This window comes from Papilio machaon, chromosome 13, assembly GCF_912999745.1.
Source record: "Papilio machaon chromosome 13, ilPapMach1.1, whole genome shotgun sequence".
Classification (NCBI taxonomy): domain Eukaryota; kingdom Metazoa; phylum Arthropoda; class Insecta; order Lepidoptera; family Papilionidae; genus Papilio; species Papilio machaon.
In genome coordinates this window covers 4,009,011-4,025,769 of record NC_059998.1, presented here as the reverse complement: position 1 = coordinate 4,025,769, position 16,759 = coordinate 4,009,011, and the positions used below count along the sequence as shown (strand labels likewise).

At 31.4% G+C, this 16,759-nt stretch overlaps 1 protein-coding gene across 5 annotated transcripts in view; it reads right to left on the bottom strand.

Moving 5' to 3' along the window:
* LOC106717809 overlaps positions 1-16,087 on the bottom strand; it is a 60,405-nt gene extending 44,318 nt beyond the window's left edge. For all 5 annotated transcript variants that reach the window (XR_001357349.2, XR_001357350.2, XM_014511730.2 and 2 more), the window contains exon 1: positions 15,877-16,087. The gene's annotated coding sequence lies outside the window, so the exon portion shown is untranslated. The remainder of the gene's footprint in view (positions 1-15,876) is intronic.
* Positions 16,088-16,759: the final 672 nt, after the last annotated feature.

The following is a 16,759-nucleotide window of genomic DNA, read 5'->3' as shown; positions in this document are numbered from 1 at the left end:
GTTTCTTGCTTATGGCGAGGCTGTAAATAATATTTTTATACAGTTCGCATGTTTCAATCAGAAATGTGAACAAATCTTACTTAAAATTATAAATGCGAATGTTTGTTTGAAGGTAACACCAGAACGGTTTAACGGATCTTGACAAAATTTGGCACGGTTGTAGAACATAGTCTGAAAGGATACATCATCATCAACCTGCCCTTATCCCTATGGAGGGTCGGCACAGTATGTACTACTCCTCCATACATCTCTATCAGCCGTCATATCTGAATTTACCCCCTTCTTACGCATATCCTCTTTCACACAATCTGAAAGGATACATAGGCTACTTATAACGTTTTTTTAATGCCGCGCGGACAGAATTGCGGGCGACAGCTAGTAACTAAGTAGTAAATTATATCATGTAGGCAATTATACTTTTTAAGTTATCAACTGTTATTACTAGAAATAGTGCAATAATTTTTAATTACGAACATTAGTTTTCTATAATAAGTTTTTCGTAATAAATGTTATGGCTGTTTAAATTACTTACAAGTGAAACAAAGGTAAATAAAAAAGACATAATAAAAATAAATGTCAAAGCAAACATTGAAATAATTCACAAGTGAAGAAGTAGTAATAAAAATAGCTGATAATGATTAGCATTTAAATTTATTTATAGATTTAACACAATTGACATACATTTATACCTTAAGAAGAAAAAAACATTATACAATTAGAAAACATGAAGACAATCTGTTAAAAGAAATGTATCTCTAAGTCGAAGTATTAAAGTTTTAATTGATTTGAAAGATATTTTGAGTATAAAAATATCAAAGAGTCGTTATGGTAAAATATCCAATGACTTTGATGCGTTCAAATAACCTATAGAAGGTATCTCAGTTTTTAAATGTTACGGGATTGAAAGTAATCGCATTTTAAATGCCGTATTTAAAGTATCAGCCCACCTACCGTGTTTTAAAACGCTTTGAGCAATACGAGACATGCTTTTTTGTTTTTAATTTAAGATTAAATATTCAAATAACTTCGTGTCACTCCGGGATTAGAAAATAATTACAGAACTGGTCTTCTAGATTCTTTACAGAGTTTTATGTATTTCAATAATGTCATTGCGTTAAATTACTACGTAAATATCACTTAATTGTTTTAAATAAATATTAATTTCAGAATGGATCACTAAAGCAATTAATATTATTGTAATTTCTATTTAAGCCTAATAAAATTGAAAACAGTTCTATATTTCTATACTAGCTTTTGCCCGCGATTTTCAATACTAGATTCGGTCCGTGCGAATTAAAAAAAAACTTTATTAGTAGTATAACTTCATATGTGTTCTTCCAGACTTCGTTCTACATCTGTGCCAAATTTTATCAAGATTCGTCGAGCCGTTCCGGATATAAAAACAAACATCCATTCATTCATCCATCTAAACTTCTGCATTTATAATTTTAAAGTAAGTTTATTAGAGTAGGAAGTAAAGAACATTATACAATTACTAAAATATTTTAACTAGTCACTGCCACACTAGTAGAGTCCTGAAGTGGTCTTCCTAAGTGTTCTAAGTGTGAAGAATCTAAACTAATTAACCAATGAATAGCTACTAAACAGTAGCGACATCTATCCGTAATCGATCAGAATATAAGCAAGTAAAATTGAATCTAGAAAAATAAAAATACTCTTAACAATAAAGTTAAACGATTGTGAGATTTCACATTACTTCAGAATATGAGATATTCTCAAGCGTGTGACAATAAGAAATAAATGACCAGATTAAATACAATGTGGAGATGTAATACTGATTTCTTTTTCTCTCCGATACGCACTTAATGCACTTTGTGTCGGGTCTGAATGCTTTTTAATGGGTCGAATGCGCAATAAATAAATTATAACTCGAACTGAACCGTAAATATCTCTGAGTATACTCCAGTGCCATTTGTGAAGATAATTCTAATACTTATTGTGATGTACTCAAATGAGAATTTCTGAGAATCGTTATATTTTATAACCAAAGCAAAGCAATGTCTAAATTGTTTGTTAAAAAAAATCATATAAACTTTCAATGAACTTCTTATTGCTAAATTCTATATTGCTTTTGAAATGATTAACGTAATAGGTGTTAAAATAATATCAATATAATTTCCGTCTAATGGAAATAATTTTTGCCACAATTACTAGGAATAAGATAGCATTAATTTTATGTGTAATACTTCAAGTACTGCAGATGCAATTGAATAGGGGGCATCTGTCGAGACGATTGCTTAAAGCATCTGCATTCCGCTTCGGTAATAACACTTGTAATAATGAAAACGACTTTACATTGTCACATAAATACATACGTACATAGATGTTTATGTAAAATAAGAGAAAAGAGACTAAGAATGTGTATGTTACAAAAAGAAAATGCAGAACTACTATGACGCACATCTTTTATCTTTCCTTTAGTTACACCTCTTTTACTTCAAGTACAAGTTTTTTTTTATGCTACCAGTTAAAATTAAGAACTCAATTTATGTTGTTTACTTTGCTAATATTACGTCGTTATTTTTCTCCTTTCACTTACCAAAGTTTCCTGAGACCAAAATCCCCGTTTGAAACATGTTGTTATCTCTGTTTTTTCAAAGATAATGACAAGGATAATGATATGTTTTATACAGAGATTTTGGTCTGAGAAACTAACGGTCAATTAATATCTAGTTACTAAACTCTTTGTAAATTTTTAATCATATAATTGTTCTCTCAATAAATCTGATCGAAGGTGAATTTTGCTATGTTTTGAATCATAAATTAAAACAATTTAAAGTTTAACGTCAAAACTTTCACTTATTGTACATTTTAGTTTCTTTCTTTCGTTCAATCAGATTACACTTGAATCCTTGGAGAATAAACTTCACAGTGTATAAAAAATATGTTCAACATAGATACTTCGTAAAAAGATATGTAGGTATATACTTTTCACTTTATTTCATTCTAAGTAATTTTGATTAATCCTATCACTGCGACTTTATACATAACAAAGTTATATAAGCTTTAGTTGAAAAGTTTTGTAGATATTTTTAACATTTATAAAAATTGTATTTACTATCTTTCTAGAAAATGTTCATATTTTTTAAAATAAATCACAACACATCAGAGCATAACGGAATGGCTTGCATTTTCCCCGTCTTTCCATTAAATAATGAAATTAAAGAACGATGCATTATCGAGTACCTATTAAGTACAGTTTGCACATAACACAGACATATAAAAATCTGACGTAGATAATATTTCATAAATGTATATACTTTTATTAAAAGCTCGCCTCACATTTCTTTTAGGTCTATCCGCCGTTAGTCGATTTGGTTTATTTTGTACAAATTTAATTTATTAAAATTTCCAGACAAAGCGTTTGAACTGAAAGTTTAATTAAATTAGTTTTTCGTCCACAACACGTTTTGGCTTAACATAATTTTAATATTATAAGGTGAACAAACAGTACACCAGTAAACAAAATACAGACGCGAAGTCGAAATGCCTTGGAAGTGGTTACACTTTTAGCCTGAGAGAGATGATGTTCTTACGTTATAAAGTCTATAGTCCTCAATGCTGTTCTTTTTATTAAGATAAAAACATTAGCACAAATAAAATAAGGTCTAAAGTGTTTCACTGAAATGTACCGTATATTCTTCTTCAGAATTTTTACTTAAACCAGCGGGATTAAAGTGATACTTTCAAATTGCAGTTTTCTCCAAAACGAACATGTATAAAGAACGCGTTAAGCCGTGAACAATATAAAATACTACGAACCGCAACAGGTCGCATGTGGTTTTATATTGCTATGGGATTCAAATACAAAGTTTAGTTTTGGTTGTTTCGTAGGTATATTTTTTTTCTTTAATCCAATGAAGTTCTCACATAAAATAATAAGATTAAACGTTATTTATTAAAATAATAGCTATAATTCTAAATGTTGTAAAATATATCTAAGAAAACATTGTATAATAAACCAAAAACCCTTTTTCATATTCCTGAATAAAAGCGTTATTTTTATAAAATATTGCAGAACATTTCTTACTGTTTTGCATGTAAACAAAACGCTATTTTGCAATTTAAAATGTTCGAATGTAATAAACGTTTGTATTCACATTATACATTCAGCTTTTGGAGAAATATTTTATTTTGAATTTCAGCGTTGCAAAGTTTCTTGGGATTTGTAAAGACCGTCTTGGCGGCGAGTAAAGTTGGGGGATAGCGTTGCACTCAGCTTATACTTTTAACTAAATTGAAGCTGGAAGCGGGAGCTAAGAGTGTTCAGGGTGCACGTGACGCATCAGTCCGTCTGTCCGTTTGTGTGCTACGTGAGTGGATTGAAGTGGACTTCTTTATTCAATGGCGCGGATGCATTCTGAAGGACGCTAGTTAAGTCGTGGACGAGCGGCATACCAAGTGTTTGTGGTTTGCTTAGTCATTGACTACGGCTCGTGTGTTCGCATGAACACATTAAAAATGCTCTACGGCCTCGGTATGCGTTATTAATGTTTTCCTTTTTAAGAATGTTTCATTTTGTTTCTCTTTGACCATAATATGACATTTATGTTTATCGGAAATTGTTAATAATGAATTTGACACTTTGACGCTTTTACTGTAAAATCACTTTATCTTTATGATATAATAGCCGTCGCCCGCGACTCCGTCCACACGGAATCAAAAAAATTGAGCCGTTCTGGAGATACCTTCAACCAAACATGCATCCATCCAAACATTCCCATTTATAACATTAGTAAGATTTGAAATTTGACATGTATAGTTTATTTGTAATATTCGCAAAATATCCATAAATATGATGTACTCATTTATGACTGTAGTATCTACATCGATTGCTATTTAAATGTCAATATTTTTTAGCTTTTTTAAATACAGTAACAAAAGATTATCCATTGGAGTTATAACTATACCTACTCATAAATATATTATAGTTCAAATGATAATGTAATGGACAGCTTTGACTAGCTTGTGCCTGAAAAGGACTCTATGCTTAATTGGCAGCTACAACCGAATGAGTGACGTGTTGTTAATTCACTCTACGCTGTTACATAGAGAAATATTTTACTACCTATGTATGGTATAGTTACTATTTGCTAAAACAATACTGACTACGCAATAAAATATTTATAATAGCGGTTTATTAAATGTTCAATGGATTAAAAGATTCGCCAGTTTTATCTTTTCATATGATAAATATCAAATAATAAAAGTTTATATGAAAAATAACATAAATTATCATCTTGTGCATTCCTAAGCAATTATAAATAGCATTGACAATAACAAGAACATTTATCAAATTACTTAGTCGGGCAGGTTCGGGACGATACGAGGAGTGAGGGTGGGAATTGACAAAGCAAGCAAAATGCTTTCAAGGCTCGCGTGTTGCGATGTGTTTGCATCCGTAATTTGTTTGTTGGCGGCGGGCGGCGGCTGGCAACATTAATGGATCTTCGCTATGCACGCGACCAGCAACGCCACGAATACACGGCTAAAGGTCCGACACCTACTGAATTAATTAAAAAAAAAAGAAATTGTAAATCTTTTAAACTGCTGTTATTAATTCAACATACACAATATATGTAATATATTATTTGTATCCAATACTAATTGCCACACTCGGAAATGATGAGAAATCGTTAAATTATAATGAGAGCAATCAGTATATTTTTAAGTACGCTACTTAATCTTTGCCTTCCAATTTTGAAGGCAAAGATTAAGTAGAGCACGTATTTAAATGTCACTACCGCCATCTACCAATAATATTTTTTAAATAAACAATTTTATACATCGTTAGTTTCTCACTACCCACTGGACTATCATTAATTACTAATAAACGATCGCATTGATAGATAACCGAGTTACTTCATCTATGAAATTGATCCGGGACATAGATAAATTACTACGTTTGCCAGCTTTGCTCTATGACACGCAATATATTGATTGCAATTTTGAGAATTTCATTACAAGCATATTAACGCATAATACCTTTATCAGATATTTTGTATGATTCAAATATTTTATTGGTGTTAAAGCATGTATCAATATTGAAAATTCCCTATTCCTTATTGAATACCATGTAATAAAATCTATTTAAATTATATTATGAAAACGTATTATAATTTCTACATGTTATGATTCTTTGATGAATATATGGCTGTATTTAGTTCTAGTTTGATTCTACGTTTTTTAAACAATTTGTTTCGGTTTTGATGCGCAACTAAAATCAGAAAAAGTTACATACATATATAGGTAGCTACATATATACAGGCGTCTGTTTGTTTACTATTGAGCAAAGAAGCGCGTTGCATTTTACTCAAGTAGTAAGTATACAACGTAACGAAAGTGCCGTTGCTGTTTCAAGATGGTTTCTAGACGTGACGCTATCGACTGCGAATCTAAAACCAGCAACAAAGATACACAAACCATAGAGTTCGTTCTGTATGCACTCGTATCTTTGTCACTTCAACGTTGCATGAACTAGTATAATCATTTTCATTCAAATAATAATAATAAAATGTATGAGATTACTTATTTCTATCATCTTGTAGCATTGAAAAAATGTCTAACATTAGTTTCATTCGTTTTCTTTTAACTTTTTTAAAGCATTAAAAATCAACGTGGTAAAAATTTATTATATATTGTGTCAATTAACAATGAGTGTACCTGGTTAAATTTTTATTTTCGAATAAAAAAGCACCTAAATTTGCACACGTTGCAATATATTAAATCTTTTTTCCCCTCAAAATATTTCATCATTAAAACAAATGAACTACCATACCTTTATATATCTTTTAAGCTATCCGTAAGGTAATGCGTATAATAGGTTTGAGTAAATACAATAACGAAGGCGCGCTAAAGCCTCTAGGTGTAATGTACTTAGCTTGTTATCTCACGGCGGCCAGGGCTGGAGCGGTGTCATGCCAATTAAGCTGATTCATCCGGTGCTAAAGAAAAACAACCATTTCCCTATTCGATAACAACTGGCATTTGCTAATGGACCATTACATGTTTTGACACAATATTTTTTACAAATATATTTTTATAAACATTTAAAAAGGTACTTTTAATAACCGGGAATAAAACTGATAGTTAAGGCCATAAGACATTTGTAATTTTAGGTAGAAGCCGTAAGTTTTCACTGTTATATATATACAAAAATATAATATGCAGAACACACACACGCGTAATATAAGTACGTGCAACTTTGTAATATATCCAAACGATTGGTAAAAAATATTAAGGAGTTCAACATATTAACATCTCTTGAATGTTGCCAGAGAAATATTTCAACGTAAACTTTGTTAAAAGAAATGCAATAACATATAATTTATAACATAACTTGTGAAGTATCCACTCGGATTATGCGGCCGCGGGGGAAGTCTCAAGTTCAAAGGCTTTAAGCTCGCCACATCGAACTTTCTAAACATATCCAGTGCAAACTTCTTCCCAGTTCCAGACAACTTGTCGTATATCGTATATATTTAATCGTTTATGTTGAATGCAATAATCTATATATCTATATATATTAATACAATTAGAGTGGATGTATGTTATATCGAAAAAAAAAAACATATTTCATACACATGTTGTATTTGAGTTTATTATAATATAAAAACAATATTTAAAATGTTTGTCTATCTGTACGTCTTTCTGCAAGGCCGCGTATCTTCCGGGTAATCTCTGATATGTCTGAACCGATTTTGTAGGGACTTAGACAAAATGTAGTTCATGAACGCGGGTGTATTACAGGGTACTTTTTTTCAAAAGTATAATGCACTAAATTAACCATATACTGAAAATTCATTTTGTAGTTAACTGATCTATATTATCTCTGTACTATATATTACTATATTAGTCTGCAATCGTATTTTTTTATTACATTACCTTGCACAATTTTAAAGGTACAAAATGATGTTATATTCAGTACAAAAACAAAAAAAAACCTTAGAAAATCTTTATTTTTTTATGACTTTGTATAGGGCGATAATGTGGTAGTAACAGTAAATATTTTTGTCATTAAATCACGTATTTCAAGAAGAAACATTACGATAGTTTTATGTTTTTCACGTACTAGTTTCCTCTGCAATGATGCAAGAACGGACTATAAATCTGTATAGATAAACACAATGTTATTTTGTGATTGAATTGACTTTCATTATACCTGACTCACGGCGGCCGCATTGCAAGCCGAACAATTTGAGGTTTCATGCCGAGTCATGCATCGGTTTGTCGGCCAACTTCTTATAGTGGTCTGTGTGATGTATTTTGCTATAGTATTTTAAACTATTTAATTCACTACAACGTCAGGAAATTAATATAAATCAATTGCCTCTATTCATTGTCGTAGAATAGGAAATATTTTTCATTTAACGAGTACAGATAAATATACCAATCTACAAATATGTCAGTTATTATTTTTAGGATTAATTCTGTATAGCGTAAGTTTCTCGTTGAAAAACGAATGGAAATAAATATAAAATATTATGCAGTAACTTAATTCGAATATCGCATAACTTTCTACGCATATTTTATGTAATACTTAGTAGCGTCAAAAATTACAAACAGAGATGACAAAAAGGCTATTCGTGTGGATTTATTGACAGAATTAAATGTCTCCCCAATGATGTACGGCAGAGATAAAGACGTCGTTACCAGAGATACGTTGTTATGCCCTTCAATATACGCGTATGTCTATGCCAATATTAAACCGAGACGATTCACAAAAAAAAAGAGCACCGATCTCGCCTTCGAGATGTTTATCGCATTAATATAATATGGCATTAAGATTACAATGGATCGGCTCAAGAGAGGTCCAATATAAGGAGCTCAGAGGCTCCGCGTGCTTTGTTGAGAAAATAACTTTATGCCTCAAAAGGCGAGAATGGAATAAAGCATACGATGCTTTCAATATGGCCAAAGGTCTTTTTACACTTTTGTCATCTGCACCTATTGTGCAAGTAATGTAATAGTGAAGCACTTTAAACTAATGTGTACTTAACTACAATCAATTGCTGTGTTTACTAAACCAGCTCCGTGATTTCACGTTTGATATAAAATGAGAAACTAGCTATCATGTTTTACAAACTCTCTTTGAAAGACATGTGTGTAATTATTTATTTGTGAAATTTCACAGTTCTTATATATATATAAAAGAAAGTCGTGTTAGTTACACTATTTATAACTCAAGATCGGTCGAACTGATTTAGCTGAAAATTGATGGTGAGATTGGAACTAGGAGACGGACATAGGAACTTTTTATCATGTGTGCATTTTTTTTATTCCGCGCGGACGGAGTCGCGGGTAAAAGCTAGCAAATTAATATAATTATTGACACAGGATTATGAACAAAAATACACCAGGTTGGTTGTGTACATACATCTAAGTTCAATAGTCGCGATTCCGTGTACGCGTCGCCAAAAATAGGATAACGAAATCGATATTCGAGTGGCGTGCTCGAAATGTCCAAACGTAGTCGGGACAACACTACCGTCGACAGTTCAAACTGGTTATTGTTATATCTATGTTCAAAGTGTAGTTATTATTTTTTCTTAGCTGTATTTATTTAAACATGTATTAAATGTTAATCTCTAATATATTCTTAGAGTAAGCTTTGAGTATGTTCTCCCGTTTTCATATATAATTCTTCTAAGAGTCCTACTTTATTAGCACCGCTCCAGATATTTTAAAAATTACTTTAGATCCTTCTTCCGTTGTTGACTTTAAGCCGATAATGTTTGCAATCTAAGTTTCTTTTAAAATTTAATAAATTCCGTGATATCACTAGTTTGGCACATAAGTTAAAAAACGAATTATATGAAATAACAAAAACGATTGGAATATTTTTTGTATAAGTAAATATTAAACAGTACACTTCTGTAAGTATATAAAGTCTACGGGTAAGGATAAGGAGCGAATGCATATTAGGTATGTTAAAATCTGTTATTTTTTGTATTTCTATATAGAATTATTAACGATAAATTTTATTTAATAGATGGGTCTTGTAGAAGCGCTTCAAATAAAACTGTCCTTGGAGTACTTGATTATAAAATAAAATAAAAACTTCTAAATTATTTATCAACGAAATATCACAGATAACTAAAAGGAAATTTTTATTAACAATGTTATAATTAAATTCACTGGAGACGAACATATGTAGTAGTTAATACAGATAGATGATATGTCATAAATCTACATATACAGGATGTCCGGGAAAGACGTATACAACATATTCCTTGGTCAAAAACATGACGATTTAATCCAACTTACCTCCATCCAAAACTGCATTGTTTAGACGTTAGCGACCTTCAAAGTTTCTTAATTACTTGATATTTATTCGAATATCACAAAAAGTATTTAATAGATAGTTTTCGTTTGTTAAAAAACAAACATTCTTATAACGAATTTTTAGTATAATATTAACAGGGTTCTCGAAAACATGAATATCAAGACACCCTGTATATTGTTATATGTCAAGTTCTGTAATCGTCTACATCCTGTTATACAATAAATTCACTTAATTGAATATGAATGTTACAAGGAAGCGTAGCGTGATTTACAGTCAAGCGATTGTGTGTTAACTTAATGTATAATCCGCGTTTCCAAACAATTCTAATTGGTAAAATATGACATTAAAAATTAAAATGCTTAGAAGCACATTGAAACTATGCAAGGCGAAGTATTAGCAAATTGGTTGTTTACTGCTAAATAAAATTCCTTACAATCAAAGAGAGAGTTACCATTCGAGAAAAAGGAAAGTAAATTAAATAAAGAGGAGAAAAAAAGAATTAAACATAAAGAAGGCGACATATTAGAACATACACAGAAGTGCTAATATCACAACCTTCTCTCTGTCACTTTTAGTATTACATTGTCGTCAAAGTAGCTTAACATGATGCTGATGAAGGAAATAAGATTTGATTGTCTTAGATATTATAAACGTACTGAGCCATATTAAAGATAAACGAAACGTACGAAACATTTACATTTATTGATTTGTTTAAAATTATGTAAACAGCTTTTCAATGAGATTGGACATTTAAACAACGATAATATAATAAAGTACACAGCCCGTGGCTGGGACAGGGTATGAGACGGTCTTCGAAAGGCGGTCGGCAAATGTTTAAAATAAACAGACGATCGCCATGGTCGTCTCCTATCAAAACAATATTATTTTAATTGACTAAAGACTGGTCGTGACCGTCAAGAAAATTCATTTAGCTTTATACCTTAGATACCTTTAAGTAATAAAGGATTTTGATCAGCTCAATACATAAAGCAATTCTAAACTTTAATTTGATTCACAGTAAATCTAATTTAAAATATGAATCCTCATAAAATATAACTTGCTAGAAATAATCATTGGCATAATCTAAGTTTCGCATAAGTCTCTCACTGTAACATTATGAGAGAGAATGTTAACTCATCATAAGTAAGTTAAGGTTTTTAATAAAAAAAAAACCTGTCTTTTTAATATAATAAATACCAAGGATGCTCGAAAAAGTCATCAAAGGAGATCACAAATTTAAATCTTTTCAAGTAGTGTCATAGAGGTACGAACGGACACTTAAAATATCACACTCATAAGACGAAATTTGTAATCGTCACAACAACTCGGCACTTTCTCACAGAGGTCTATTGATACTTCCCCCCTTCTCCCGCCGACCCCCGGCTCCTCCGCGTATCCTCTATTTGATTGTCGTCACAAAAAACCCAGCCGTAGAATGTGGACCTTTACTAAAATTTCATTTAGACGTTCTGTTATTTCTTATATAAACATGATTTAAATTATTAATAAATTTTCACATTCTAATGTGAATGGCTATAAAAAGCTATTTTAACAATAATCAATTTTATTAAAAAAATTACTTGGGTGACATAACTTTTCTGGTAATCATTAAAAGAACGTGGTTTTACTTAAGTAAAAGTAAACCTTGCCTTGCTCAATATTAAAAATTTCTGAATCATCTTAACGCTAAAATTATTATCTAAATAAATTATTCTAGAATATAATTTAAAACGAAAGTATTTTTATACTATGCATCGACGACATTCAAATTTATAAATTAATTTTTTATCGATACTTGAGAAATATTTGTGATCCAATATTAAGCTTTTAAACTAAAAGCAATAAGACATATATTTCTTTAACAAAGAGTCTACATTTCATTCGTTAGGGGTCGTAAAGATTCGCTTACCTGCTTGTTTGTTGTGAGTTGGAAAGGGGCCGTTCGCAGACCTTTTTTTTCCTATTCAATTTTATGTGTGGGAATTTTAATATGGTACCGAATCGGCACGTTCTGTTCGCCGCAGATGGGTCACAGTTGGAACCGATTCATTGCGAAACACGTGTTATTTAGTCGTAAAAATTTTACTATACCCCATTTTAATGACCCACGCACAATGGCAAACAAAAGTTTTCAGCTGTTGTCTATTTCAGTCATTTTTTTTATGATATTACTCCCGTTATTTTCTTAGTATTTTTAGCTCATATTTAGAAAAGTTGTGTCACTTGTACGCTGTAAAATACTTTTTCTATTTCAAAAATTTTAGAACCCTAAAGAAAATCGCACTTAAATTTACCCATACGAAGAAAATTTTGTAAATTTCTCAAAATGACAACAAAACTATTAGCTTTCCATTAACTTGATATTACTTACTATATTAAGTCTACTCTAAACTAAGTCTGGCTAACTAAGTAAAGATTTAGGTATATAAATATTAGACTACATTGAAATTTGAGCAAGAGCGAATAAGTTCCCTACACAGATATTAAATTACGAACAGAATGTTAAATAAGGAAGTGTAAAAAAACTTTGCATCATTTACTTGAGAAACAAAAATTCAATTCGGCACGTCTGCGACTTATATTTAAGAAGCAAGTTATGTTAAAGGCAGCTGGTATTCCCGCAAGAAATGCAACGGGCGTCGCCGCGGGGTGCCGCCGCTGCAATGGTGACCAAATTAAAAGAAACCAGTAAATGTTCCGTCTTGAGCCTCGCTAAATTTATTATACTCCGATTTCTTTCCTTTGTTTCAATCCCTAATGAGATTACAACATGAAAATAACATAAATGAATATTAATTCTGCTACAACATAGTAACAACGTAGTATTATGTTGTATTAGATTTAGATTAAAATTGTATCCGTGAAAATAATAAAAAATATAAAAATAATACATCACACTCTGATTACGGCAAGACTACAATTAAAAAAATAAAATTAATGTGACGTAATTTCTATGAGGTTTAACGAAGTAAAGTAATTCATTCCTTTATCTTAGATTTTCAAAAAGTTAATTTTTGATAGCGTATAAATTATCGTACTTTAATATTGAAGCTTATTTGCTAATATGTTTCTTGCAAAATAATATGACAAGAATAGATTAAATTTGTAGCTAAAGCTACTATTAAATGTATTCGCAAGATCAAAATTGCGAGGCGATTATAGACTCGTTTTCAGTCTGCAACGCTGGACAGTGGAATGAAAAGCTGTTTTCGGCCAATAACAATAAAGTTCAAAATTAATTGTATCACGATATCATCGCGGGTGGTCTAGACAACATTGGCATTTGAAGCGAAACAGAGACCAGATTGCAAATTTTATTACTACCCCTGGAATCCGTTAATATAATTAATACTACGTAAAAACAGTAATGAGTTTTAAAAAGATACAGGTTGTATTATGTTGTATACAGGATGTTTATTACTAAACCTCACGTATAATAAACAATTTCACACAATATAAATAATTAGCAGATATTTGTGATGTCCGCTTATTGACTATGTTTAAACGAAAACAACTCTACCAGAAAAAGCTCAAGTCTTTTTTCTCCTAGTGATTAAAACCTCCTATTTAGGAAATAAAAAAAATTCTAACTCGAACGATAACAAAGGATTGGTGATAAAGCAAAGTACCGAAGCGTAGCGATCCAGAGCTTAGTTTCTATAACGTGGGAACGGGTTCAAATTACCTCTCGATAACTTATAATATTTCCAAACTTATTTAAGAAAGTGTTGTAAGATTTTCAGTAGTTGTTTCGGTGTATTTATAAGTAGAAATTCCAAAAATTGTGTCCTCTCGATCATTACAAATGTGCTAAATATACACAAATTCACATTTATTTTCAAATAATTAAACTCTAGTTTAATTATTCATTACATTCCATTTGAAATTTAATGTATATTTGCTAATAGTAGCATAGGAATAAAGATTATAAAACAAAATAGACGTGTAAAATTTCATTTAGTATCCGTACAGAGTGGATTATAAAAGAGGCTCGCTTTTTACCGACAGACTATTTCACGGCCCATCAACTTTTGTTCTATTTAGCACTTCTATTTTCCTGCCGGGATGTGCCGAACCCGGTCCGATATTCTTCAATTATCCGCATCGTTTTACTCTATCCTACCATTTTGTATCATAACGTAAAATATTTAGCCAAAAAGTACAGTCTTTTATTACTGACAGTTCTATTTTTTAAACGTTACCTGTCAAATGATAGCCAATTTGCAGTAAAGATAAAAAAAACTTTTCTGATATCTTTAATTTTGTTTTTGTTTTATTCTTCTTCACATTGATAGCATATTGTTTCGTTTTTTGTAAGAGTACACTGCTGTACTCTCTATGAAAGTAGCTCTACATTTTTTTAATTCATCTTAACGATGCCGGATAAAAGAAAAAAAACTAGTCGGTTCTTAACTACAGTCCCACCTGATGTTAAATAGTTATGTTATCTGAAAACAGTCTGGCACTACTCAAGAAGTAGCTTATTTATCTTCTCTTGACTTCTTAACAACTCGGGAAGAATTACTCCGAAAAGTTATTCCGATTCTTTGCATACAAAGAACTTAAAAAAATATATTCGTTACCGCAATCACATAATCCATGCTCTTTTGAAGATTCTTATCTGTTTCTGGATTGTTTTGCTTTTTGTAAGACTAGCAGTTAACTAGCAAAAAATTAAAAATATAGCCTATGCTACCAGGGAATGGTGTAGCTTAGCAACAGTGAAAGCCGAATACCGAATTTTTTAAATCAGTACAGTAGTTTATGAGCCTATTTAATGCAAACAATCAAATTTATCCTTTTTATATTATTAGTATAGAAAACGATTGTACGTTTATTTAAAAAAATGCATTCAAAGAAAATTATAAAACAATAATTCAGCTATGTGAGAATACTCTCAACTCTACCAAGAGCTTTGTGACTTTATCACAAAAATATATGAGGAAAATATGTAGAAGTAAGATTTGTTAAGGAGTGAATATCATAGCAATTTATTCTTGGAGTGTTCATTTCGGCTCAATTGATTGCAGACGTTAGATAACGATGTCATATAAAACTAACAAGAAGAGTTCTTGGCAAGCACGACCCCAGGGTTGGAGCTTCTATCAGACAGGGGAAGCGTGATTTATCGTTGAAACTTCCACCATTATTCATCTCACCATTCCTTGCCGTAGTAAAAATATAACGGATTTCGATATTTTTGTTGAAACATCTTCAACATTATTTATCTGTAATACAGTACATTTGTGATGTCATTAAAATAGATAACCCGTAATCGTTAACATTTTACATTGTAGCTAATTAAATAAACAAAAATAAACAATGTCAAGTGGTATTTTCAAATAAACAAAGAAATAGAAATGGAATAAGACTAAGAAAATGGAAACAAAAGCGAAAAATCTTTAAAAACAATAGCTGCAAATTAAAAACAACATCGAAGGACAATACGCTTGAATACATCACACTGTGTAGAATATCTACACAGATAAAAATTAATAAAAACAACTCAAACAAAAAATAAAATCAACAAAACGACGGGCGGTACTACAAATCATTTGAAGAAGTATTACCTCACTTGTTTTCAATCGTAGGTCGCTGGTTCTCGCTTTTTGTTTACACACGGGGTTTAAATTTCAAAAAAGATCACCGGTTAATACACAAGTGTGTTTTTTCTTCCTAGAACTGCGTAAGTTCCAACAATCCAAAGTACACACGCGGCGTATAAATTACGAATTTAATATAATAGTTTTGTCACTTTAAATAAAAACACAACTGATTTACTTATCAAATTATAAGAAAAACACTTCACGTAAAGTTTATTTAATTCACACACAAGACTTAAGAAAAGTTTTAAAAGTATTAAGTACTCGATCAAGTTAAAAAACTAGCTAAAGTGGTCCTTGTAGAGCTTGACATGATTGAAGGCATAACTTAAATTCACATGTAACCGACCGGTTAGCGTCGGAGAGAGTCGCAAAGCGTAGAGCGACGGGGACGTCCGTTAACCACGGCGGCGCGAGTCACTCTGCATCCGAGAAGTGAGGGCGAGGGGCGCCGATAGACGAAAATGGCTTCACAAGTTAATTTTTTTTTCTCTTTCCTCCTTTAATATTCCGCATATGCCGTGCGCGGCTGACGGTGCACGCGCATGCGTCTCAACCCTCAGGGCACGTAGGGGTTGTAATGTAACGCGATGCACCCACACTTTACATAACTTATTGGGCCGTTTATTGAAGCCACTGCCTAATACCTTTTCCATGTCAGCTTTGTGCTTGCTTCCTTCGACGCAAGGTAAAGCATTAATCATCATTACTGAATCCGAACTAAATGTTTTCAATTTATTCTAATAAAAATTAATTACAAACCTCACACGTAGATGATATTAGAACTAGAAGATACTTTATCGCAATTAAAAGTTACAAAACAAGTTATTAAATATCTACTTTTGTTATA